This window comes from Alosa pseudoharengus, unplaced genomic scaffold (assembly GCF_046254945.1).
Source record: "Alosa pseudoharengus isolate Yale_2024_CS ecotype anadromous, Long Island Sound unplaced genomic scaffold, YU_APseudo_1.1 YU_APseudo_1.1_scf_9, whole genome shotgun sequence".
In the NCBI taxonomy this organism is placed as follows: domain Eukaryota; kingdom Metazoa; phylum Chordata; class Actinopteri; order Clupeiformes; family Clupeidae; genus Alosa; species Alosa pseudoharengus.
In genome coordinates, this window is record NW_027468881.1 from 28,685,024 (window position 1) to 28,709,514 (window position 24,491).

General features: G+C 47.9%; 1 protein-coding gene across 2 annotated transcripts in view; it reads right to left on the bottom strand.

Moving 5' to 3' along the window:
* Positions 1-24,491, bottom strand: part of znf385a (zinc finger protein 385A) — a 77,916-nt gene that overhangs the window by 29,496 nt on the left and 23,929 nt on the right. The gene's annotated exons all lie outside the window — the stretch shown is intronic.

Here is a 24,491-nt window from a genome sequence, read left to right on the forward strand (position 1 = left end):
TTTCGGTCTGGGTGGAGCTTTCGCTGGGGCGGCTAGCTGTGCTACTGTACGCTCTGTGAGAACACCCCACAGCAGCAGCTGCCACCGCGTGTTGTGTTCAAGGGGGAATAGAGAGAGAGGGATACAGAGAGAGAGAGATAGAGAGGGAGAGATATAGAGAGAAAGAGGGATAGAGAGAGAGAGGGATAGAGAGAGATAGAGAGGGAGAGATATAGAGAGTGAAAGAGAGATATAGAGGGATAGAGAGAGAGAGGGATAGAGAGAGAGAGATAGAGAGAGAGAGATAGAGAGGGAGAGATATATAGAGAGAAAGAAAAATAGAGAGGGAGAGATATAGAGAGGGATAGAGAGAGAGGGAGAGAGGATTTTAAAAAGGGGGACTTTGTGAGACTTTGGTGTGTGAATGTGCTGCCTCAGCCAGAGCCCAGCTGCCATGCTGCATCTGTGAGCTCCAGGCTGTGCAGGAGCCCTGTGCCATTAACTCACATTAGGCATGCAAGACTCCGCCATGGCACTGAGAAGTGGAGTGGCAGAGAGACGGAGAGACAGAGGGAGAGAGAGGGGGAAGCTACAATATGTGTTCAGTCAAGGAGAGAGAGAGAGAGAGAGAGAGAGGAAGATCATGAGAGAGATGTAAGAGGCCGTGTGTGGCCTCTCTCAAGAAAGGGAGAGAGCCACTGAGACATTCATGGCTGGTGGCCTGAGCTGGTCTCCGTGGGGACAGAGGGGGTCGCGGAGTCATCGCTGACTCACTACGTTCACTGATGTGAGGCCACACGACCCTGTCCTAATTGCAGTTCTCTTCTCCTATGAAGAGTAATGAACTGCCATCAATGCCACCGCTACCACCGCTACCACTACCTCCACTGTTGTTGTGCTGGCGGTGGAAATGGAGGGGTCGAGAGCGCTGCTGCACCCGTGTTGTTATGTGTCAAGTGCCATGTCCTGCTGCTTTTAGATTAGTCCTCCGGGCCAAAGCCCTGATGAAGTGGACTCATCTGTCTCGAGTCATTTGACCTCTGAACCCCGCCAGGACTCCAGGAGCCCCTCTCTCAGCACCTCCAGCCTCGCCGCGCAGCTCACATTACTGCATACTGGCTTCATTTGTCGCCGCAGTGTACGTGTGTGTGTGTGTGTGTGTGTGTGTGTGTGTGTGTGTGTGTGTGTGTGTGTGTGTGTGTGTGTGTGTGTGTGTGTGTGTGTGTAGTTGGATGGATATATGCAGACTATGTTACACTCATACATGATATCTGGAGCCAGAGTGATAGATAGAAAGTGAGAGAGAGGGAGAGAAGGAGAGAGAGTGAGAGGGGAGAGGCGAGGCAGAGAAGAGGGGGCACAAACCATTTAGCCTGTTCACATGTGGACTGTGAAATAACTGGGGAATGGTGACAACATGGTCCACTGGAAAGAGAGTCTGTGGGTGGTGGTGCGTGTTTGTGGGTGGGGTTACGCGAGACGCAGGGTGCCCTGCACAGGGAAGGTGGGATAGGAGAGAGGGGGATAGGAGAGAGGGGAGAGGAAGGAAGAGAAGGAGGGATAGAAGAGAGGGAAAAGGGAGGAGGAGAGAGAGCAGTAGGAGGAGGAGAAGGGCATGGTTGTCCTTGGAGCTGAATGAATTCCTGCTCCCAGTCAGTATGACAGTGCGGCCCAGCCAGTGTGTATAAATCAGGACACGGCTGCTTCCTGCCCCTAGTGTATAATTACCTCATTAAATTAAAGCACACTTTTGGGGCTTGGTTCACACTGTAAATCACACTGTCACTGAATGTATGTGTGTGTGTAGGTGCGTGTGCGCGTGTGTGTGTGTGTGTGTGTGTGTGGGTGGTTTAGGTGATTGCATCTTGTGTGAGTATTTATGGGTATACACATGTGCGCACACAAAGAAACACAATAAGACCACACACTTGGTTGAAATGGTGCAGTGTGTTGTGCCGCCACCGCGTCAGATCAGCGTGTTGGCATTACCACCAGCTTGTAATAAAACAATGAGAACTCAAAGTACATCTTCTGCTAGATAAGAGAGGTCTGCGTGTGTGGACATGGCCAAACACGACCATTATAAACCACAGCTATCTAGTGCACGGGCGCCGTGCTGACATGTTAATGAATGTGTCTTTGTACAAGGTAAAAACGGTGGCTCAGTCCCGCCCCCACCCCCACCGCCGCCGCCAGCAGCCTCCCATCGTGTTATGTGTTGGGATAATTCTGGTCTCCCAGTGAGAGTGCTCGAGCCACCCACCCCCAGCTTCACCACCCCCAACGCATGCACGTACACACACACACACACTTAAGTATACGTACACAGTACACACACCCTCTAGCCTGCGTCAACCCCTTAGGAACTTGATCGTGCTAAGAGTTTGACTGACAGACAAGGGTGTCTGTAGGAGATGAAGAGGCATGGGAGAGAGAGAGAGAGAGAGAGAGAGAGAGAGATAGTGAGTGAGAGAGAGAGAGTGAGAGAGCAAGCGAGTATGGCATTGGATGTCGTTAAAAGCCTGGGACATGCTGGGAATCCTGCAACACACGCGGGGCCATAATCAGCAGCTCTTAAACAGCCCTGCAGTGCAGGGACATCGCCAGTGGCCATGTTATTGCAGTCAGGAGCCGGAGCGTAACCGCACACTGCATGGTGAGACACACACACACAATCTGACATGCATTCTAACATGTGTATACACACATGCATATACAGACTACACACCTCCACATAGACACATAAACAAACAACACACACCTCCACACACAAAAATAAACCAACATAAATGTGTCTAGTGAACTTACACATACACTTACACACACACACACACCCACACACACGCACACACACACACATACAGACACACACAGACACACACACAAATAGTGATAAGACTGATTAAAGCTGGGTGAGAGAGTAAAGAAAGGCTGAAGGCGAAATAGCGGGAGAGGTGAAAAAGAGTGTCAAACTGGATTTAGGGAGAAAGATTCCTGATGAATTTGGCTGCTGGGGGGTTGGGGGGTCTGTAGGGGTGAGGGGGGCTGTTGGGGGTGGGTAGTGTTGGGACTGAGTGAAGGGAGGGAGAGGAGGGGAGAGTATAAATAGAGAGAAGGGCAGTGGAAGATCAAAGGCAGCAGAAAGCGATTCGCCAATTTGAAATAATTCCGAGGTCTGTTTGGCCCTGATAAATCGCACGGCTGACGCGCTTGCCTCCCTCTTCGCATTAAAGCTCCCACAATCCCGTTTCTGAGCCGCTGCATTCGTAGCTTTCCACGGCAGCCGCAAGACGGCAGAGACAGAAAGCCATCGGAGAAAGAGAATCGTTTGGAAAGATAAGGCGGCAAAGCGGGAGGAGAAATGACAGAGATAAGGGCTGGTTAATGGAAGGTCAGGGGAGATGAGAGAGACAGGAAAATAAAAGACAAAATGTCATTAAGCAGGACCTGATGACAGGCCTTCATGCAGAACACATCTCTGTGCAGAGGCTATGTACACTCCGCTTAGCAGGCAGTACACACCAGATCAAAGCCATTCAGATGAAAACCAACAACCAGACAGCCCATATGGAATCCATGGCAATTCTAGTTTCCTTATTGTCTCTGTCAGCATCTTTAACCTTTAACATCACCTTTAACGTCACTAAATATCATCAATGAGATACACTAAGTATCAAAACTGGCATTAGAATGTTTGTACATACAGTATGTACTGAATATTTGTATAGACTGAACAACTCAGAAACAAAGCATCTATTCCAGATAGTAGAAGTGAAGTCTAAATATAGTTAGGAACAAAATTATTCATACCCCTGGCAAATATTGATTTGATGTTTGTTCTGACTGAAAATGACACTCCCACATGGCTAAAAGTTGTAAGACAATGTGGTAGAAACATGGAATCAAAAAGAAGTTTTCATATTTTTTAGCATTTTTATGAAAAATGGCATGTCCAAAATTATTCATACCCTATTTAAATAATCAATAGAAACACCTTTATTTGCAGTCTGCCGAGAGACATGCCCCAATAGGCAGCATTGGACCATTAAACCACACAATAATCCAAAACATACAGCCAAACAAGGCAAGATATGGTTAACAGAGAACAATACCAACATTTTAGAGTGGCCCAGACAGAGTCCAGACCTCAATCCGTCATAAAAGTGAGCACAAGGCCAGAGTGATGGCAAATAATCGTTCCTGCCTCAAAACCCGGATTGCTGTTAAAAAGGTGCAGTCTAGAATTATTATTATTTTTATTATTATTATTATAGTGGAGACATGGAGAGACTTGGTAGGTAATATAAGAACCATTTTGAGAGCTTTGAATGCAAATAAAGATGTTTCCATTGATTATTTAAAAAGGGTATGAATAATTTTGGATATTGTTCATAAAAATTGTAAAAAAAAAAATGAAAACGCTTCTTTTTTTGATTCCATGTTTCTCCTTCATTGTCTTACAACTTTTTGGCATGTGTTATTTTAAGCCAGAACAAATATATTGGTCAAGAGAAATTCAACATTAAATCAATATTTGCCAGAAGTATGAATACTTTTGTTGCTAACTGTAAGAACATAACCAGATGACTCAGACTGCGGCCCATTAGTGTGAATGGTTATAATGGAGCTGATGTTCATGATGACTGCAGTCGGGGTCCTGCAGCTAGAGGTTGAAAGAGGAGATTATCCCAGCAGATGAAGCATGTTTTGATTTCCTGGATAGCTCATTACAAATCACTACATGGCTCTTGTCTTGTATAATATCTTTTATATTATGTCCCTATATGCAATTTTATTGTCTATGATGAGAAGTATATTCTATGATAGCCAATAAAGCAAATCACAAAAAAGTAAGAAGAGAAGAGAAGAAGAGAATAGAAGTAATGGATGTCTCTGAATATTTCTGTTTTGCACAGACAGTGTGTGTCAGAGAGAGAGAGAGTCAAGCTGTGGAAGAGTGTGAGACCAGACCATCTAGATCCACTCCCCTGGAAGCATTTGCAAGCTCACGATCCTTTCAAGCCTTCTCTGAGACCAGAGCATAGTTCTATATAAACATGTGCATTGTTGTCTGCATTCAGAAAAGACTGTGCCATCAAAATATATGACTGCTTTAACAAATTGTTGGACAGAGGACCACTAGTGTACGTATGACTATCCATTTACAACACAGCTACATGTTTACTGGTATATCCGAGCATCAGAAATGCTGAAGCAGAGGTATCCTTAAGTCAAAGTGCTCATGTTTCATTATTTACTGCTTAAACACACATGCATTTACACACCTGTTGTTTACATACACCATATGGAGCCAGGCTGAGGCAGCTGTTTTTGTTTAAAGAAGTCAGCCATGCTTACTTGGCCAAAATCATAATCAAACATTTTAAAACCATACAATCAGCCTGAAATACACTTCATATGAAAAGTAATTAAAGAGCTAGCTTACTCTGCAAATTAATCTAGATTCTAGTCAAAGCATACAGTATATGGCCATGGGGATTCAGGAACATGGGCCACAGAAATGTAAACACACACTCTCTCTCTCTCTACTCATCATAATGGCTTGGTCTGTGTGCTACTCATTACTGGGAGAGCATGTCATCCTTACCCTGATCAAACACAGTAATTGTGGGGACGTTGCTGTGCATATTTCAGATGGCGGCAGCGATTGTTTGTTGGCAGTCATTATATTGGCGACGAATGTTCAATGTCAGAGCTCTTTGATGATTTCATTAGTACAGGACACCAGGGGCTGCCTCTCTGTAGAGTTACACAACATTGTCTCTTAATGGGGAGGATCTCATTACACAAGTTTCCATTCATAATTATTCCATGCCTGGTGGTATGCCCTGTCAAGTAAAATGTCTTTGTATAAAAGGGTTCCTCTGGCAAATATTATGAACTGAATCACAGACACTAAACTATACATTTCAATCAATTTCATCACATTGTTTCAGATGTCTTGGCTAATATTGGGATGAGATTAGATTTGATAACAATTCAACAATACTGTTATTACTTTGAGTGGGGCATAGTTCGAGGTCATGCTGATATCATGACTGTGGCTTGATCAACGAATTCAATGTGGGCTCAGGGTATGCTGCAACAAATGAGCGAATGCATTTAGATTGAATTTTACTCACCTCGTTATTTATCAGTGTCTATTTGGCCCATCCACTAAGGAGGTGTACTCTAAAACAGATGGCTAACCATTAGATTAGCGATATACTTACTCTTAATGACTTATAGTGGGGGTAAACCATAATGCGTGTGTTAAGGCTGCAAATAAAAGTATCTCTCTCTCTCTTTAAACACACGTACAGAGCACGTACAGTACTGCGGCTCCCCGCGTATCTAGTATCTACACAATGCATGATACAAATATTCAGGGATAATCGCCCATTCCTGTCTACCTCTCCGCACCCAAATGTTCATCAAACTGCTCCCCTTCATCGCCTGGAATTTAAATAAGAGTATTCTTACTATTAGAAGGACATGCAGACTTTCCATAGTATCACAATGGTATATAGTGTTGCCATGTTATAAGAGGATATGTATTCTCACTGTGTCTCTGCACAAAGATCGCGCCAGGTTTGCCCTTGGGCCCACCTCGTACACAGCTGTGACCAACGCAGCAGAAATGGCCTATTCATTTGGCCAATTTCAACTCAATTACCACCGAGCCGGTTTCATCACCACAGGTCTGTTCAGTATTCTTGTTCCGTCTGCCCCTGCGGCTGGTGATGAGCGAAGCCACCACCTTCAGCCGACCGTCAGTGTAAGCCGTTGGCCATGCAAACCTTTCCCAAATGCCGTATGAAACTGTTATTTTGGGACTGGATGCTATTTCTTTTCACACAAGACTACAGCCAACAAACCCACGACTCCGTCCACCTGCGTAAAGACGCATGCATTGAGCAGCGGGTCCGCAAGAGCACCAACAGTCTCTGATATCGCGTTAAGTGCACCATGGTTTTTAAAAATGTATGAAATCATTTTCATCAGTCAAGAGTTATACAAGCGATCTTTAGCGTTCTCCATGATTAATTAGATTATAAACGCATGTCATTACTTTCCTCGATGCCAGCTATGTCTAAAAAGTGACGTGTCTGACAAGATCAAATATGCTCTTTTAAAATTCATCCCCAGTATGAGTGCACCTTGCCTTATTCTACTCAGCTCTAGCCCTGTCGTTAACTGTAAGTCAGTTCCAAACGAAGGCTGTTCCAGAATGTTTGAATATCACCTTCAGCCAGCGTATATAAATCACGAACAGCCCACAACATAACGATTGAGGCGACGCTGGAACAGGTTTATAGACGCTGGATACGAGTCAAAACAGTTGAAAAACTCTTGATCTACTCACCTGCGGAATCTACCCACATTATCCCATTCGACGAAGCTGTTTTTGCAGTCCAAGTTTCAGTGGGTAGATTGGTGGAGGTGCAGCATTTTGCCACAGGAAGGAGCTGTTGTGCTCCCCTCCATGTACAACTAATAGAGACTTTTGAACGATAATTTTGTGAAAATAAAATGGATGTAGGGTATTTAGTCACACAAGCACCGTCAGATAGTTGGTTATATGGTGCTTTGTCATTTGATTTTGCATAGGTCTTCTTTTTAAATCCATGACTTCAGTAAAGGAAGGTTTGCATATAGCAGGTATTTATAAACATCTTCACTTAGACATATTGAAACGCGTTTGCTTTTTAAATCAGTAGGCTATAGATAAATTGCACGGATGAATTGCCTAAACCCAGATAAAATGCAATGAAATTCTATCCAAATTAGCTTACTGCACTGGCTTCAGAAGCCAAACCTTCAAAGTTTTTGACTGGAATACTTCGCTGATATGTGATAGAGATTAGGTTGTTAGGGAGTTCATAGCAACTAGTGTGTAATGTGTGCGTGCACTGCAGATGGGCATAATTTAAAACTATGTCGGCTCTGCATGTATAGTATAGTATATATACTTTTTTGATCCCGTGAGGGAAATTTGGTCTCTGCATTTAACCCAATCGGTGAATTAGTGAAACACACTCAGCACACAGTGAAGCACACACTAATCACGGCGCAGTGAGCTGCCTGCTTCAACGGCGGCGCTCGGGGAGCAGTGAGGGGTTAGGTGCCTTGCTCAAGGGCACTTCAGCCGTGGCCCACTGGTCGGGGCTCGAACCGGCAACACCAGTGGGCCACGGCTGCCCATGTGTTGTCCATCCTGTTATTGTGTGGACATGTACTTACTCAAGGCAATACATCAATTAAATTATTTCACATTCCAGGATGGGCTATTGGAATTTCATCTTCCTGTCGATATGTGTGCCTACATGTAAGTGCAGAAACAAATGGCGTCGTAAGAGCTCGTTCAAGCTCCCGGCAGACATTAAATTATGTTTAATCGAAACTGAATTAAACAAGCTTGGGTTGAACAGGGGTCCCTGCCATCCTTAAACTCATATCATAAGCACTTCTATCGAGGGACACAGATAAACAACCTCTGCTAGAAGACGAGCTGAGGGAGGTGTGTGTGTGTGTGTGTGTGTGTGTGTGTGGGGGGGGGTCTCACCAAGCCCCCACCATCAGCTCTCGCTTCCACTGTTCGAAACAGCGAGGTAAGAACATACCCGCCTTAGCATACAGTATCTATTTCAAATGAAGGTAATCTTCCCAGTTTCACCACACACACACAAATATAGCCTCTCTGATGCTATTTGTGGATGGAAGACCTTCAAACACCTAAATGCAGTGCCAGTGGAATAACACAATCTGTGGCTTTAATGACACCCCAGTGAGATAATAAGCAGCACCAAGCCGAAAAGCCCTCAAAAGGACCCAGCCTTGATCTTCTACTGTAAGTAGGTGAATCAAGACTGTGAAGCTTTAATTACATGGCTTGTCTCTCTGGGACAGTAGTGCTGACTTCTGTCTCCCCAGCTACCCTGCCAATAGACTCTCAAACACAGACACTGCAGAGGCAGGAGACGGGGGTGGGCCTTGATAAACACAAGAGATAAAGTTTGGAGACAAAGTTTAGTCATTGCCACCTCAGCATCTATCCCATAATATACCTTATCCCCCTTCGCATGTTGCCATACCCTGAGGCCCCAACGCACACATGTCCCAGGCAGAGAGGCAGATGCACAGCCTAATCCCACTGATAAATCTGCTCTTGGCTCCCACTGCGGCACACTCAAACTTGGAGCCTGCTGGCTTTTGTTCCTCACCCCTCAGGCAAGTGCACAGGATGGTGGCTGGGGGAAGGGAGCCTAGGTAGGTGCAGGCCCAGGCCAGGGCAGGGCAGGCAGAGGGAGAGAGAGAGAGAGAGAGAGAGAGAGAGAGAGAGGAAGGGCTGGGATTACAGGCACAGGTTTACGTCTGCATGGGGGTTGGGGGGGGGGGGTGTGTGTGAGGGGGGAGCTTTTAGCTTCCAAAGGCCAAAGCACGGCGTGCTGTAAAAGTAGCTCTGCTGCTTCTGAGTAACAGCCTCGTGTCCGTCCAGGGGAGGGGGCCTGGGGTGATGGAAGAGGTAACCGAGGAGGAGGAAGCCAATGCAGCTCAGCCTCTTACACACCTCCCCCCCACACACACACACACACACAGACACAGACACACACACAGACTCCCCACCACCCTCCCTTCACATTTCTTCCCTTATCTCCCTCCGCAGCACTGCACCACATCCAGCAAGATGGCCCCCGGAGCTCGCTGCACTACCTGCCTGCCTGCTGCCTGCTTCCTCCGCAGGGCCCCTCCAGCCACACGAGGCAGCTGAGAGCTCCGACGCACATCGCCTGCAGACGGCTCTCCATATGCAGCGCACGCCGTCTGGACAGGCCCAGCGACGAGGAAGAGGAGGGGGAAGAGGAGGAGGAGGAGGAGGGGGGGGGTCTGCCACCATTGTGTCTGCAGGAGCAGCAGAGGGGCCGTTCCCTGACAGCCACACAGAAGGCAGATGCACAGCCATAAGCTCCAGCATCTGATTCAACTCACTGAGAGATTATGGCATAAAGAATGTAAACAATATTATCTCTGTAAGCACAGGAAAACAGGAAGCCTTTCCATAGGATTATATCATTTCTGTAAATATGGGTTTACTGAATCCGTTAGTTTAGCTAATTATTAGGTTATTACATTGGTACACTTTTCATGTGACCATAATGGCCCCATGAGAAACAGCAGAACACTGTGTGTGTGTGTGTGTGTGTGTGTGTGTGTGTGTGTGTGTGTGTGTGTGTGTGTGTGTGTGTGTGTGTGTGTTGTTGTGTTGACACAGGTAGGAGAGGCAGAAGGCAGGGTGAATGCTCATAGTGTTTTGAGGTCAGTCATCATGCATACACAAAGAGCCATCATCTCTGCACACTGGACAACGTGGACGAGACAAGAGTGAATGAGAGGGAAGGGGAACGGGTCTGACTGGACACAGCCTTCTCAAATGACACCCAGCCATTATGAGGCACACACACACACACACACACACACACACACACACACACACAGAGCAGAACGAATGGAAAAGCACACAGGGCTCTCACCACATACACAGCATACAGGTACCCACATAGAGGTGCAGGTGTGGATATCTGCACTATCTTTTAGCCATGCAATAGTGCGGCTGTGTTTACGTTCACACAGGAATGCTTTGAAAACAAAATGTATTGCCTATATTCTAAAACACTGCTTTTATACCAAATGTCTCTGTGTGTCGGTATTACTGTGTATAATACAAATGTAGCTACAGGAACAATGCGGGACATGAAAGGCCTTTATCAGCATCTCTACCCCCTTGTGATCAGATGTTATGTTTTACAGATACAGGTAGCCTTTGTCCCTCTGCTGCATTCTCCATGCATGACCCTGCTCTCCTTCCTTGAGCTGCCTTTCTCCCCCTGACTTGTGCCATTCTCAGGTTCCCATCTTTTTCACAATTTTCCCCCTTTGTTCCAAATGATCCCAGGCTGGCCGAAGGCCAGGCGGGGCTGGTAAGACTATCCACTGGTAATCTGTTTGAATGTTACTGGCTGCGGGGCGCCGGTGACTCAGTGATGGATGGATTGTTCGGCGGCACGAAACAAACTGTTGTGTTGTGGCTGTGAAAGGAGCCCAGTGATCCACTGCCACTGAGAGAGAGGGAGAGGGGGATTAAAGCAGCACTGCTGCTGATCTAATGCGCTTTGTTTTTAGTTCCTCTTTCTCTCATTCTCTCATTTATTCTCTCTCTCTCTCTATCCATCTCTCTCTTTCTCTATCTCTTGCTCTCTCTCTCTGTTTCTCTCTGTCTCTCTCTCTCTATGTCTCTCTGTCTTTCTTTCTCTCTCTCTCTCTCTCTCTCTCTCTCTCTCTGCGACCACAGTGCAATCCAGAGCAACAAATAAGCCAGCAGCCCTGTCAGAGCACATCCCTGTCTGCTCAGAGTCCTGGATGCTGCCAGGACAAATGGCTTTTCAGACACAGCCATGGCCCCTTTGAAAAACACTGATGAAAGCAGGGGACACTCTTTTTTTCACCTTTGATTAGCCCAGTGGAACGTAGCCATCCATCTCCTCCTGCTCCTCCTCCTCCTGTTCCTCCTCCTCCTGCCCCCCTCCATGCGGCCCCTGTTCTTTCCCTCTGCTCCTTTTTCCCATCCAACTTCTCTCTCATCGTCTTTTATATCGTTTTTTATATCTCTCTCCCCTTCTCTATTTCTCTCTCTCTCTTTCCCTCTGTGTCTACCCCTCCCCCAACATTCCCTTACCTGCGTGTTTAAAGTAAGGGGAGCACACACCCAGGCAGAACAATGGTCGTCTTTGCTCCCCCAGACGCCTGCTGAAAGGCCTCTGCCCTCAGGTATGAAACACTATCAGTCACCGCAAATGGCGGGATTAACCCAAAATCACTCCCACCACACACACACACACACACACACACACACACACACACACACACATAATGCGCCAAAAAGGGGGCCACCAAATTCTGTGGTCAGATAAAATGGAGACGGCGGGTTGGTCAGGTTGGCCGCTTTTTACGACTGACGCAGCAGTCTATGGACCAATCAGGGCTGCGCTTAAACCAACACTGCAAAGCGTACCGTGAAGCAACTCAAGTGTGGTGAAGTGAAGTGGGCGACGGCGTGCCACCGCAAGACAAGGGATGAATAATGGACGAGTGGAGAGTGTGGGGTAGCCAGGTCCAGACCTAATATCGGAAGAGTATATGCTGTTGAGTGTGTCCTCTACATACAGAGAGCCTCACTCTATTTGTGTGCCATTAGGTCCAGAGCCAATCTCTTAAAAGGATGGGGGCCGCTCGGACTTCACTTGACATTGGAAGGGGACCATGGATGACATTGCGCTTTCAGGAGGCCCCTGCCAGAACGAGAGGTGCCCGTGGAGCCTCTCTAACCTGCCCGAGGTAGAGACAGCCCCTGAACACAATCCATTTATCATCGCTGAAAAACTCCCTCTACTGCTGCTTTGGAAGGAAAAGAGGAGAGAGAGAGAGAGAGAGAAACAAAAAACAGCTGTCAACAAAACATTCACAGCCATTCCTTATTGAGTCTGAACACTGCATTTAATTTCACACATCAGTACGAGAGATTAACCCCAATGAACATTTTTTACCCCCAAAGAATGCTGCCTGCTGCTTGGTCTGCCTCCACACAATCCAATGGGGAGCTGTCTCTCTTTCATCTATCCCTCCCTCCTTCCTGTCCTCCCTCGCAATCCTGCACAGAGTGGCAGAGTCTTATGTATTACCGAGGCTCCAGTTTTTCCTCTCATGTATAACCGCTCACGTTTTGCTTTTCTGAAGGAGCCATATTTCATTCTCAGATTTGCTGGTGGACTATAACTCAGTGAGCCACACTGGCCTGATCCCTGTTGATAATTCATCAGACCACAGGAGAGCACTCAGTCACCCTGGTTTATTTCCAGCCAATGGCCACAGCCGGCGCCGTAAATGTCTTTGGGGTTCAGCGCTTTGTGCCAATGGAGTTCTCATGGTTTAACACGGAAGAAAGTGGCAAAAAGATCACGCTGAAAAAACAGCAGTAGAGATCAGCAGTTCTGTTGAGTCCTAATTTGGTCTTGACAGCATTGAGCCCACGAAAAACTGACAGTTCACAGGCCTTGCACAAAGTCAATTCAGCATGCCATGACTTTATTCAACGAGGAAAAGAGGTAGAGAAAGAGTGAGAGAGAGAGAGAGAGAGAGAGAAGCAAGGGGAAAGCTTTTAACTACTCGAGACCCTATTATAAATTCTAATCACACTTGAGTGAGAATGTTAGCGTTAGTTGTTTTCCTTTTTTCTGGAGAATTGGAATTGGTTTGGACAGACTTGGGAAGGGAAGAGGGTTATTTTAATCACACAGCGGCCTTTCAAAGCTCTCCCCTCTGCCTCCCACAGGCACTGTCTCTGAAACAGACGGAGTAAAAAAAAAACACAAAAATCATGTTCAGTAGAAAGAGACAGAAAAGAAAGATAGAGAGAGGGGAAATCCTGACCTGGCTTGATCCGTTTTTTACACTCCCTCAGAGAGAAGAAATCACACCGCACCGTTTTCTGAACACAGCTAGCCCTGTGAACGCTAGCTGCTAGCATCTGTTATGGCTAGGCCTGTCCACTTAACGTGCATTACTGCAGCATCTTTGAGCAGTCACCATGAAACGAGAGACATTAATCCAAAAATAAGCAACCCCTGTCGCACACACATACACACACAGTCTCCCAAACACACATACACACACAATTACCGTTTGAAAAAAAATGAATTCATCATCCCCATTTAACCTTGAGTGCACCCGGCCCCACACGTTAACACACATGCACAGTCTCCGAGTCTGAATCACACACATGGAAATGACCAGAATGAGCCACGTTCACGTCAGACTAATGCAGACTGGCACACTCCTTACATAAGACCTCCAGCTGACCTTGCGCTCCAGTTGAAGAGGAGAAAAGGGAAATGAGGATGAGGAGGGGGAGGTGGTCCTCAGTCAGATAGAGAGAGTGTGTGTGCGTGTGTGTGTGTGTTGGGGGGAGGGGGGCTGGTCCTCAGTCAGATAGAGTGTGTGTGTGTGTGTTGGGGGAAGGGGGGGGGGTGGCTGGTCCTCAGTTATATAGAGTGTGTGTGTGTTGGGGGGGGCAGAGAAAAGCTGACTTGGCTCTCTCTCTTTGTTAACTGCATCACTGAGTCTGTACCCACAACCCCACCACCACAACTCCCAACATACACCTTGACACCTCCAGCATCACTCTCCATGAGCTCTATGAAGGACTATGGATGGCAGAGAGATGGAGAGGGAGAAAGAAAGAGATGGATGGAGGGAGATGAAGAGTTGGAGGTGGAGGAGGAAGAGGAGGAGGGCACTGTAACACTGGTGCAACACCGTCAGTGACGTGATGCAGACTCCTCGCATTGTTAGTATGATTTATTTCGTAATGAGTCCACTAGCCTTCCTGGACCCACACAAAGGCCTGATTGAATCTGGCATACCATTAGCATGTAAAAGAGCCAGGGCTTCATCTGTGAGCTGCTGACTGACGGCTGATATGATCTGAGTAATTGCTCCGTACTGGAGACAGAGCGAGGAAGGGGGAGCCAGAGAGGGGAGAGAGAGAGAAAGAGAGAGAGAGAGAAAGAGAGAGAGAGAGACTAGAGGCAGAGAGGACAGAGAGAGGGAGAGACTGATAGGGTCGGGAGCCAATGACAGAGGAAGAGGGAAGGAAGGGGGGGGGTACAGTTTGGATGAGCATGAAAGGGGAAGAGAAGAGGGCTTAGGCTCTTTCCAGAGCTGGTGTGTGTGTGTTTTTGTGTGTGTGCATGTGTGTGTGTGTGTGTGTGTGTGTGTGTGTGTCTACGTGTGTGTGTGTGTGTGTGTGTGTACGCGTGTGTGTGTGCATGTGTGTGTGTGTAGGTTGTAGAAGGAAGCAGAGGGGGGGGGGGGGGGTGGACTATAGAAGCGCTGCTGCTGTACCCCTAAATCCTCCTCCTCCACCAACCGTCCTCCTGTTGTGCCGCTCTACCTCTGGCCCCCCTGCTGAGAGCGTTTTTAGCCCCACGCCTTTTGTCTCGCGCGCTCCGCTCCGCTGTGCTGCTGCCGACGCTGCTGCTGCTGCTGCTACTGCTACTGCTGAGCCTCTTACACAACACTGCGCAGGAGGAGAGGCTCAGAGGAGAGGAGAGAGGAGAGGAGAGGAGAGAGGAGAGGAGAGGAAAGAGAGGAGAGGAGAGAGGAGAGGAGAGGGGAGCGGTGAAGGGCAGGCAGAAGCTGGTGTCGGTCAGTCGGCCGCGCTGCGGCATCATCGTCCCGGTCAGTCGCCTGGACCGTGAAAGGCAGAATGCGGCAGCTAAGGTGGCGTAGGCACAGCAAGGCCGAATGGAGCGTGGCAACAGAATGGAGGATCCCCCCCCCCCCTCTCTCTCTGTCTCTCTCTCTCTCTCTCTCTTAACTCACAGCTGCTCCTCTGCGGTAGCTCTGCAGCAGTTCTCTCTCCTCCTCCTCTCTGTTGCCACGGCTCATGCCCGCTGCTGCCTTTTGTATCTGCAGCCATTTTCCACTCTCTCTCTATCTCTCCCTCCTTCTCTCTTCCTCTCATTCTCTCTCCGTCTTTTTCTCCCTGTTTTCATTCTCACTCCCAAACTCTTTTTCGTTTCCTCTCTCCTTGTTCCTGCGTCACTGAGCAACCCCTCCTCCTCTCTCTCTTTCCCCCCCTCGTTCTCTTTCTCTCTCTCTCTCTCTCTCTCTCTCTGCAGTAAATGATGATTGAGCAAACAGTCCTCTGGTGGAGGGCTGCAGAAAAAGATGGTTATCCTGACTCCACGTGCCGCGCATTCCAAATTAGCCCCCTTTCTCTTGCTCTCTCTTTCTCCCTCCCTCCCTCTCTCTCTCTCTCTCTCTCACTCTCTCTTGCCCTCTCTTTACAGTTTCTACCCACATCATTGCCTGGCTCTCAGCCTACAGTTTCCCACTGCTGTTCACTGTGGACTGGGGGACTGAAGTCACAAACAGTAGCACAAGGCAGCCATGTCAGTGGGCATCCATTCAGGCCATTCATTCATTTGCCAGTCCCTTGTGTGCATAAATGTGTGTGTTTGTGTGTGTGTGTGTGTGTGTGTGTGTAAACAGCATGCTCCCTGTTGCCCTGTAACGGTTTCTGTGGCATCACAGCTGAGAAGTCCCAGGAGCCTTTTTATGATCCACCACCAGGTGCTCGCTCTGTCCAGCATGCTCCCCGAGGGCCATTTACCTTCCGACAGCCTCCCCTCCTCTGCAGGCATCTGAGCGCACCGCACTCCAAGACAATGCGGCAGCCACAAGTTATGGGCCATTCTGATTGCGTCGGAATCGGGCAGGTTGACATTTTTATGTGTTGTTGCTGCCGGCGTTCGAGCTTCCCTGCGCGCTGTTTGCTTGGGAGAGAGTGTGAGAAGTCCAAACGTGCTAAAGTACTCCGTATTGATCCCGATCAGAATAAATCATCCAACGAGAGCAAGCTGTGAGGAGCGCGCTCTTCCCGATGAATGGCCTTGCGCTGCTTTTGACACCTCGCATCAATGTGTTTGCACAGTGACTAGCCAAGACCTAAATGTGCCTCTTTGGCCAGCAATGTCTCTCCTTCTTTTTCTCCATCCCTCCCTACCTCCCTTCCTCCCTCTCTCCACATCTTTCCATCTCTCGTTTATCTGCTGCCCTTCTCTTCATCGACTGCCCCCCTCGTCTTTGATGAGAGATTAATAGGTGATAATTGAGGGGGCCTTCTCCCCTTGCCAAGGGCTCTGAGCAAAGAACAGCCTGTTCTCATACCCCCCCCCCCTTCCCCACTGCCTGTCTCTTGCTCTCACTCCCCCCCCTCTCCCCCTCTCTTTCGGCCCTCACTCTCTCTTTCCCTTTCCTTCGCCCAGATAACCGTGAAATCACAGATACTTCACATCTCCCGTGGATTATGAGGCTGGAAGCAGACTTTCACCAACGCACAGAAATCAGCATGCTGGGCCAAACTGTTTTTTTCTCACTATCAGAGCCACAGCTGACAACACAGGCACACATGCACACACACGCACACACACACACACACACACACACACACACACACACACACACACACACACACGCACACACACGCACACACACACACACACAGAGGGGCTGACAAATAGACAGACAGACTGACGGTGCAGTGGGTCGTGGTTTTTAATCTGCATTTCTAAAGTATTTCTAAAGGCTGAGGGCATTCCGTCAATACGAGAAGAATTGAGAGCGAATGGAGTTGCATGCGAGATTTAAGGTGGCTAATTTATGGATTACTCAGACACACTGAAGGACAATGAGAGCGATGCTGTGTGCGTACGAGCCGACGAAAAAGCGGCATTGCACCCTCCTCATGTGTGTCTGTCCAGATTAGCATTTGAATGGGGTCTCGCGCCAACGCTTGTTGTCACACACCAGCGGCTAAATTGATCTGTCTGTGTGATCGGCGCTGAATGGCGCGCTACCACTCGAGAGCCGCAGGGAGATCGGAATCGGGCTGCCAGCGACCGTAAATTCTCGCCATAATGGCTCTGCCTCGGACAACGCGCTGGCCCCACTCACCGATGCTTCATCGCAACGGATGTGTGTTTGTAATAAACATCAACATCTATCACAATTTCACACCACCACCAACCAACCCCCACCCCCATCCAGAGGCTCTCCATCCCAATCAATGGGGCATGTGTGAAAAAGAGGTAGTTTATCTCCAGCAATTATGCGTTAAGTAATACCTTTCACAGTCCCAGGCTGTAACAAATTGGAGAAGTCACGAGTTTCTAATCCAATGAATATTGATGTGCCTCTCTTCCTTGGCCAACTCTGCTGTACGGGGGGAGAGAACATGGCTGCAGCTCCACACCGATGCCAGTCTGCCAGGTGGGCAGTGGCTCGGACACCCCCCAGAGAGGCTGCAGTGGCTCAGACACCCCCCAGAGAGGCTGCAGTGGCTCGGGTACAGCACCAGTGGCTTAGCGCTCTCCTTACTCCAGTCCCCAGTGCTATTTTGGGAGCCTGCCGGCCGCCTATCTGGCAAATGCCACGCGCATATGATTTGGTTCAACTTCCGAGGTCTCCCTCAAACCCCCCAACCCCACCCCTCAAAGATGGCCCGGCGCCGGGACTGCCGTGCAGCACGGGGGAAATCGGCTGTTCACCGCCCTCTGGACGTGTCAAGTCGCGACATTCCAAGGCAGGATGGACGGGGTGAGGAGGAACCCTGTCCAGCCAGCCTGCGTGCCTTGTGGCAGAGAGAGGGATGGAGGGATACATGGAGGAGAGATAGAGAGAGAGAGAGAGAGAGAGAGAGAGATAAAAGAGAGAGGGAATGAAGCATGTTGAGTGTGTAAGGCGGGTGACAGTGGAGAAATGCGAGGCTGACACAACATGCTTTGAGCAGAGAGACCGACAGCTATGAGGTTTACCCCCTCATTTTTCTGCCTCATCCCTTCCTTTCATCTCCGCATGTTTTTCTGCACGCTTTCACCCTCTCTTTCTCTCCCTTTCCTTGTCTTTCGTTCATTCTCTCGCTCTCCCCCCTCCTCCCTCCCTCCATACCTCCAACTCCAACGTCTCCGACTGCGGCAGTGCTGGGCAGTCATTCGGAAAATCCACTGATTGTTTCTGACAAAAATAGAGGGAGGGTGCGTAAGATGACTGAGGGAGGGAGAGAAGGAGCGAGGGACCAGAGGGATGAGAGAGATGGAGAAACATTAAGTTGGAGGAGCCGAGAGAGAAAGAGAGAGAGAGAGAGAGAGGTGAGGGGAGAGAGAGGACCACAAGTCCATAACAGCTGGCTAATGTGGTGAAAGAGTGTGGGAGAAAATGAAAAGATTGTGGGCTTGAGACTGGGGAAGGCTAGCACGCTTGGTGAAAACACATTTTTAGAGGTCACTGGGTATTACAAACTGCACTCGAGGATGATGATGGCAGGACCCAGAGGAAAAGGAGGCGTGTGTGTGTGTGTGTGTGTGTGTGTGTCTATGTCGTGAGGTGCATGTCCTGACGCTGGCGACCCCCCACATGAAGAGAGCTGCTTTCCGAAGCGCTGATTCTGCATCTGCACCACGCACAGCAGCATCCAGCCACCTCCTCAGCATCGGTTTGCCTCCACTCCTCCATTAGAAATACATGAATCTTTCATAACTCCCCCTGTGTGTGTGTGTCTCTCTCTCTTTCTTTCTCTCTCTCTCTCTCTCTTTCTTTCTCTCTCTCTCTCTCTCTCTCTCTCTTTATTTCTCTCTCTCTCTCTTTCTTTCTCTCTCTCTCTCTCTCTCTATCTCTCTCTTTCTCTCTCTCTCTCTCTCTCTCTCTTTCTTTCTCTCTCTCTCTCTCTCTCTCTCTCTCTTTCTCTCTCTCTCTCTCTCTCTCTCTCTCTCTCTTTCTTTCTCTCTCTCTCTCTCTCTCTCTCTCTCTCTCTTTCTTTCTCTCTCTCTCTCTCTCTCTTACTGCTTCTGGTCTGTCTCTCCATCCTTCTCAACTTTTTCTGACAGTACCTGCCTGGCATCGACTTGCCCACTGGCAACTGGCAGTCTGTAAACACCACACAGCATCTTCCAGCCCGCTCAGTCGGCATCATTTCACAATATATGGATCAGTAGAGCAATATTGAGAGAGGAAATGTGTGTGCGTATAAGAGGGGGGGGGGCATTGGGGAGAGAGAGAGAGAGAGAGAGAGGACAAATGGAGATAGAGAGAAAGAGGGAGAGAGAGGGAGAGAGGGATAGAACTGGGGTTGCTGCCCAGAGGCCAGATGTGAGGCACCTGAGTCGTCTGCAGTGTTTGACTCTCCACTCTGGGAGAATAGAGGAGCATGTAACAGCACTGCTTTGGGGATTAGCTGAATGGGCTGGCTGCTGGATCTCTTTCTCTCCCTCGCTCTCCCTCTCTCTCTCTCTCTCTCTCACTCTTTTACTCACTCCCTCAGTCTCTATCTTTCTCTTTCTCTGTCGCAGCACACCCTGCTGTGAAGGTCACCCTCCCTGCAGATATGGATTACACAGGCTCGCACACTGAGGCAGAATTGGATACCGTCCTTGAGGCAGGAAGGTCTGGGGGAAGGCAAGAGGAGCTGTGTCCACCTCCGTAGCAAGGCACTATGTGTGCGGGCATGATGTCTGTGTATCTTGAGTGTAAGCACAGTGTGTGTGTGTGTGTGTGTGTGTGTGTGTGTGTGTGTGTGTGTGTGTGTATGTGTGTGTGACAGAGAGCAAGAGTACATCTGAATACATCCACACTTGGATGTTCGATAAGTCACAGATCTTCTCCAGCAACCTCGACCTTGAAACGGTAGCTGTGTCCTGGTGGTCAATGGAGTAGTTCATGGTCAGTGTTGTATATTGAGTATACATTATATAACCTTTAACTGTGCTAATCTGTCTGCTTCCTTTGTGCCAGTGTGACACAGAATGCCTTGTGTAAGAGTGGAGATTATGAGTGGTGAGAGCGCAGAGCGCATCTGACACAGATGAACCTGGTGAGAGGCAGAGAGAGAGAGAGAAAGAGAGAGATGCAGAGAGAGAGAGAGAGAGGAGAGAGAGAGGGAGATACAGAGAGAGAGAGAGAGAGAGATGCAGAGAGAGAGAGAGAAAGAGGGAGATACAGAGAGAGAGAGAGAGAGGAGAGAGAGAGGGAGATGCAGAGAGAGAGAGAGAGAGGAGAGAGAGGGAGATGCAGAGAGAGAGAGAGAGAGAGACGAGAGAGAGAAAGAGAGCAACAGAGGAGTACAAGATGGCCAAAGCGAGGAGATACAGATGAGTCACACTGCCTCGCTTTTTTGGAGTCATAACCCCCCCCCCCCCCTCTCTCTGTCCCCCGCCCCCATCTCTGTCTTATCTCCCTCTCAGCTTCTTTTATACCAATCAAAGTCAACGCACAAAGTGAAGTCACAGAGCATCAAGAAACCTGTCGTGTGGCTTCTCATTAATGCAGTTGTTTTTTCTTTTGTATCTCTTCCTCAGCCACTCTCTCTCTCTCTCTCTCTCACACATGTTCAAAGGCGTCGACACAGAGGAACAGGCTCCCTAAAACTCTCCCTTTGGGGGGGAAAGAGAAGCAACGGATATAAAATAGTCCCCAAAGAATGAAAGAATGAAAGGAAGACACTGAAAAAGAGAGGGAGAGAGGTAGAAGGATGGAAAGATGGGGATGTGAGCAGCACTCCTGCCTACCTGCCTGCCTGTCTGTCTGTCTGCCTGTGTGGTTTGTGCACACCTTTCCCCTGCCTGCTGTGACCTTCATTTGTTCTGTCTTAAGTGGCCATGCCCACTGGGTGGCTGATGCACCTTGAGGGAACAAATGAAGAGCTTCACGGAAGCTGGCATCCAAGCAAATCACCACCCCCGTGTGTGAGAGAGAGAATGAGAGAGAGAGAAAGAGAGAAAGAAAGAAAGATGGAAAGAAACCAAACAGTGCCAGACCCAAGAGGTATCTACAGTATACCTGACATTCCTATACCATGAGCTTGTCTCTAAGCAGAGACTTGGCCCATAATAGTCTGTGTGCTATTATAAGGATTAGACTATTCCTTTGTTTTAGGATGTTGATCTTTTAAATAGTGTATTCCTTTTTGTCTTTTTCGAAAATAAACATTTAGTATTTAAAAAATCTCATATAAAAGGACTAGAAAAGAAGAATATAGCCTTGTAATTTAAATATTTTACAACTAGAGAACAGAAATTATACAATGGGACTGAATGCCACGCTCGAGTCATCTGCCGTCAACTGCCTTCACATCACATCACAGTTCAGCAACAGCAGAGACCTGAAATGTCAAAACTATAAAAGATCCCTCAACCTTCCATTTTCACCAGTGACCAAAATAAAGTGACTCTGGTAGTCCAAACACAGAAAGATGTACGGTCACCACATGAGCACTAACTGTTTCTGAAGCAGCTATTATTGTTACTGGTTTGGAGAAACACAAATTGTGCCAAGATTCTCTCTTTATAGGCTGTCACACATTCAACCTTCTTTGTGTTCCTGCTGTACAAGTCACACTAAGAGAGAGCGGAGAATCCCTAGATGAAAAATACCTCTGCAGTCCAGATGACATCTATAAAGTATAGAGCAACAGCTTACCCTTTAGAAGTTCAATAGTTTAGAAAGAGGGCCTGTGGGAAATAACAGGCCTGACACAATCTACTTTATGGAAACTCATTTTTTTTCTTTGAAGAGTTCTAAAAATAAGTATGGAATGCAACAAAAAATTAAATACTGGATTACAAGTTTTGACATCTTGGCTACTCTTCCTACTCAAGAGAGTAGGACGTTTTTCACACTGCTCCTGCTTGGCCTATCCTTTCTGGTAATTTCCACTCTTTATTCTTTTTAGAAGAAATATTTTGGAAAAATAGTCTTTAATCAACTAACCATCTTCTTAACATCAAATAGTTATTTTGATTACTTTCAGTCAGTTTTTCGGTCCAATCACAGCTCTTAATAAGGTTTACATATATCTACACAGGCTAGAACATTGGTTTTGATTTACAGGTATAATATTAGTGCAGTTGTTAGGAGTGCTTATGGTAGTATTGTGATGGCTACAATCAGGTCACTCCACGATGCAAGTGGCAGTGGTTATCATGGCAAACAACCAAAGTCCGGTATCAGTTTTATTAACTGCAGTTTTGCGGTCTCATTTTTATCTTTAAACATTTTAAGAGGCCATAATAAACACAGCAATATAATCTTGTTTATTCCCTACATTGGAAATTAGGAAATTCCCTATGTGGTGTGTTAAAGGTCATAAAAATCTCTATCTCTAGTATTTATGAGCCAACAAACAAAATGATGAATAAAAGGCACACAGTTTCTGAATGTAGCCTGGGATTTTCCAATCCAACCGAAAAACACTATGCAAACAAACTGCAAACAAAGCGACAGCATGACTTATGGTCTGTTTAAACTTGATTTAAAGAAGCCGCGGCCTGTTCATCAGCCAGTATATAAAAACAAAAACAGCAAATAGTTATTCATCCATTTTCATTTAGATTCTTTTTGGAGGCATCGCATGACTGCATGCTCCAGGTTAGCACATGCAAAAGTCTAGCCCCAGTGTTCGCCTGTGTGTGTGTGTGTTGTGTGTCTGTGTGTGTGTGTGTGTGTGTGTCTGTGTGTGTGTTGTGTATCTGTGTGTGTGTATGTGTGTGTGTGTGTGTGTGTGTGTGTGTGTGTATGTGTATGTGTGTGCGTGTGTGTGTGCGTGTGTGTGTGTGTGTGTGTGTGCGTGTATGTGTGTGTGTGTCTGTGTGTGTGTATGTATGTGTGTATGTGTGTTTGTGTGTATGTGTGTGTGTGTGTATGTGTGTGTGTGTGTGTGTGTGTGTGTGTGTGTGTGTGTGTGTGTGTGTGTGTGTGTGTGTATGTGTGTGTGTGTGTGTGTGTGTGTATGTGTGTGCGTGTGTGTGATTGTTTGTGTGTGTGCTTGCTCAGGCCGGGGCTGGTGGCCTAAAAGGAAGTGACAGGAGGGAAGAAAAGCGAGGATGAGGCGCAGGCAAAAGAACGGGGGAGAAAAGAACACAAGCCATCTCCCCCAGCTAATCTCCTAATAAAGATGGGTGGTTCTGTCTGCACTAGTGATTATTGGTGTGCTGCATGGCCCGCTAAGCTCCCTTACAGGTCTTATAAATGTGGAGGGGGTGGCGGGGGCACAAAAACATCTCTAGGATGTTTTCTTTTTTTTTACGGTGGTGAAATTGTCGTCCGCATAACAGAAATTCTAATAAGCATTTCGGAGAGAATGAAATTGAGAAGATGGTTAGAAGCAATAGCTGAGCACAGTGCAGCTGCTGAAATGTGACCAAAATAGGGCACTTGGTGACATCTGCGGCGGAGGGTCCTGTTTTTGGCCTGTGGAGACAAATTATCCTCTGCTTTCTGCTGAGGCCTTTTCAAAGCTGGCCGCCCGATTTCATGGGGATGATTTTAAGGAAATGACCTCATCTCATTTTCTCATCTCTGCGCCTTGATGCCCTTTTTCACCCTGGTATGAGCGTGCTCTAGTGTAAACAGCAGCAGTGCTCAGCTTTGGAGAGGCTAAGAGGACAGACAAGAGGGTTCAAGAGCCCCTCTCCCGCCGTGGGGGAGGCTACGCTGACCTGGCCTGGAGTGTGTGGAGGAGGTTGAGGGCCTGGACGTTAGCCAGAGCGCCGCAGAGAGCACTGGCTCCCCCTCTCCCGCCCCGTCATGCAGGCCTCGTGAGTGGGTTCACCCGGGGCTCGGGCTGGTAAGAGATGGAGGTGTCAGGAGCAAATGGCCTCCATCATGGGCAGCGGCGGAATGGTATTACCGCAATGGTTATTGGCCTGTCAGCACCACTTCATCTGCGGCCTGTTGGGGAGTGTGTGTGTGTGTGTGTGTGTGTGTGTGTGTGAGAGAGAGAGAGAGAGAGATAGTGTGTGTGTGTGTGTGTGTGTGTGTGTGTGTGTGAGAGAGAGAGAGAGAGAGAGAGATAGTGTGTGTGTGTGTGTGTGTGTGTGTGTGTGTGTGTGTGTGTGTGTGTG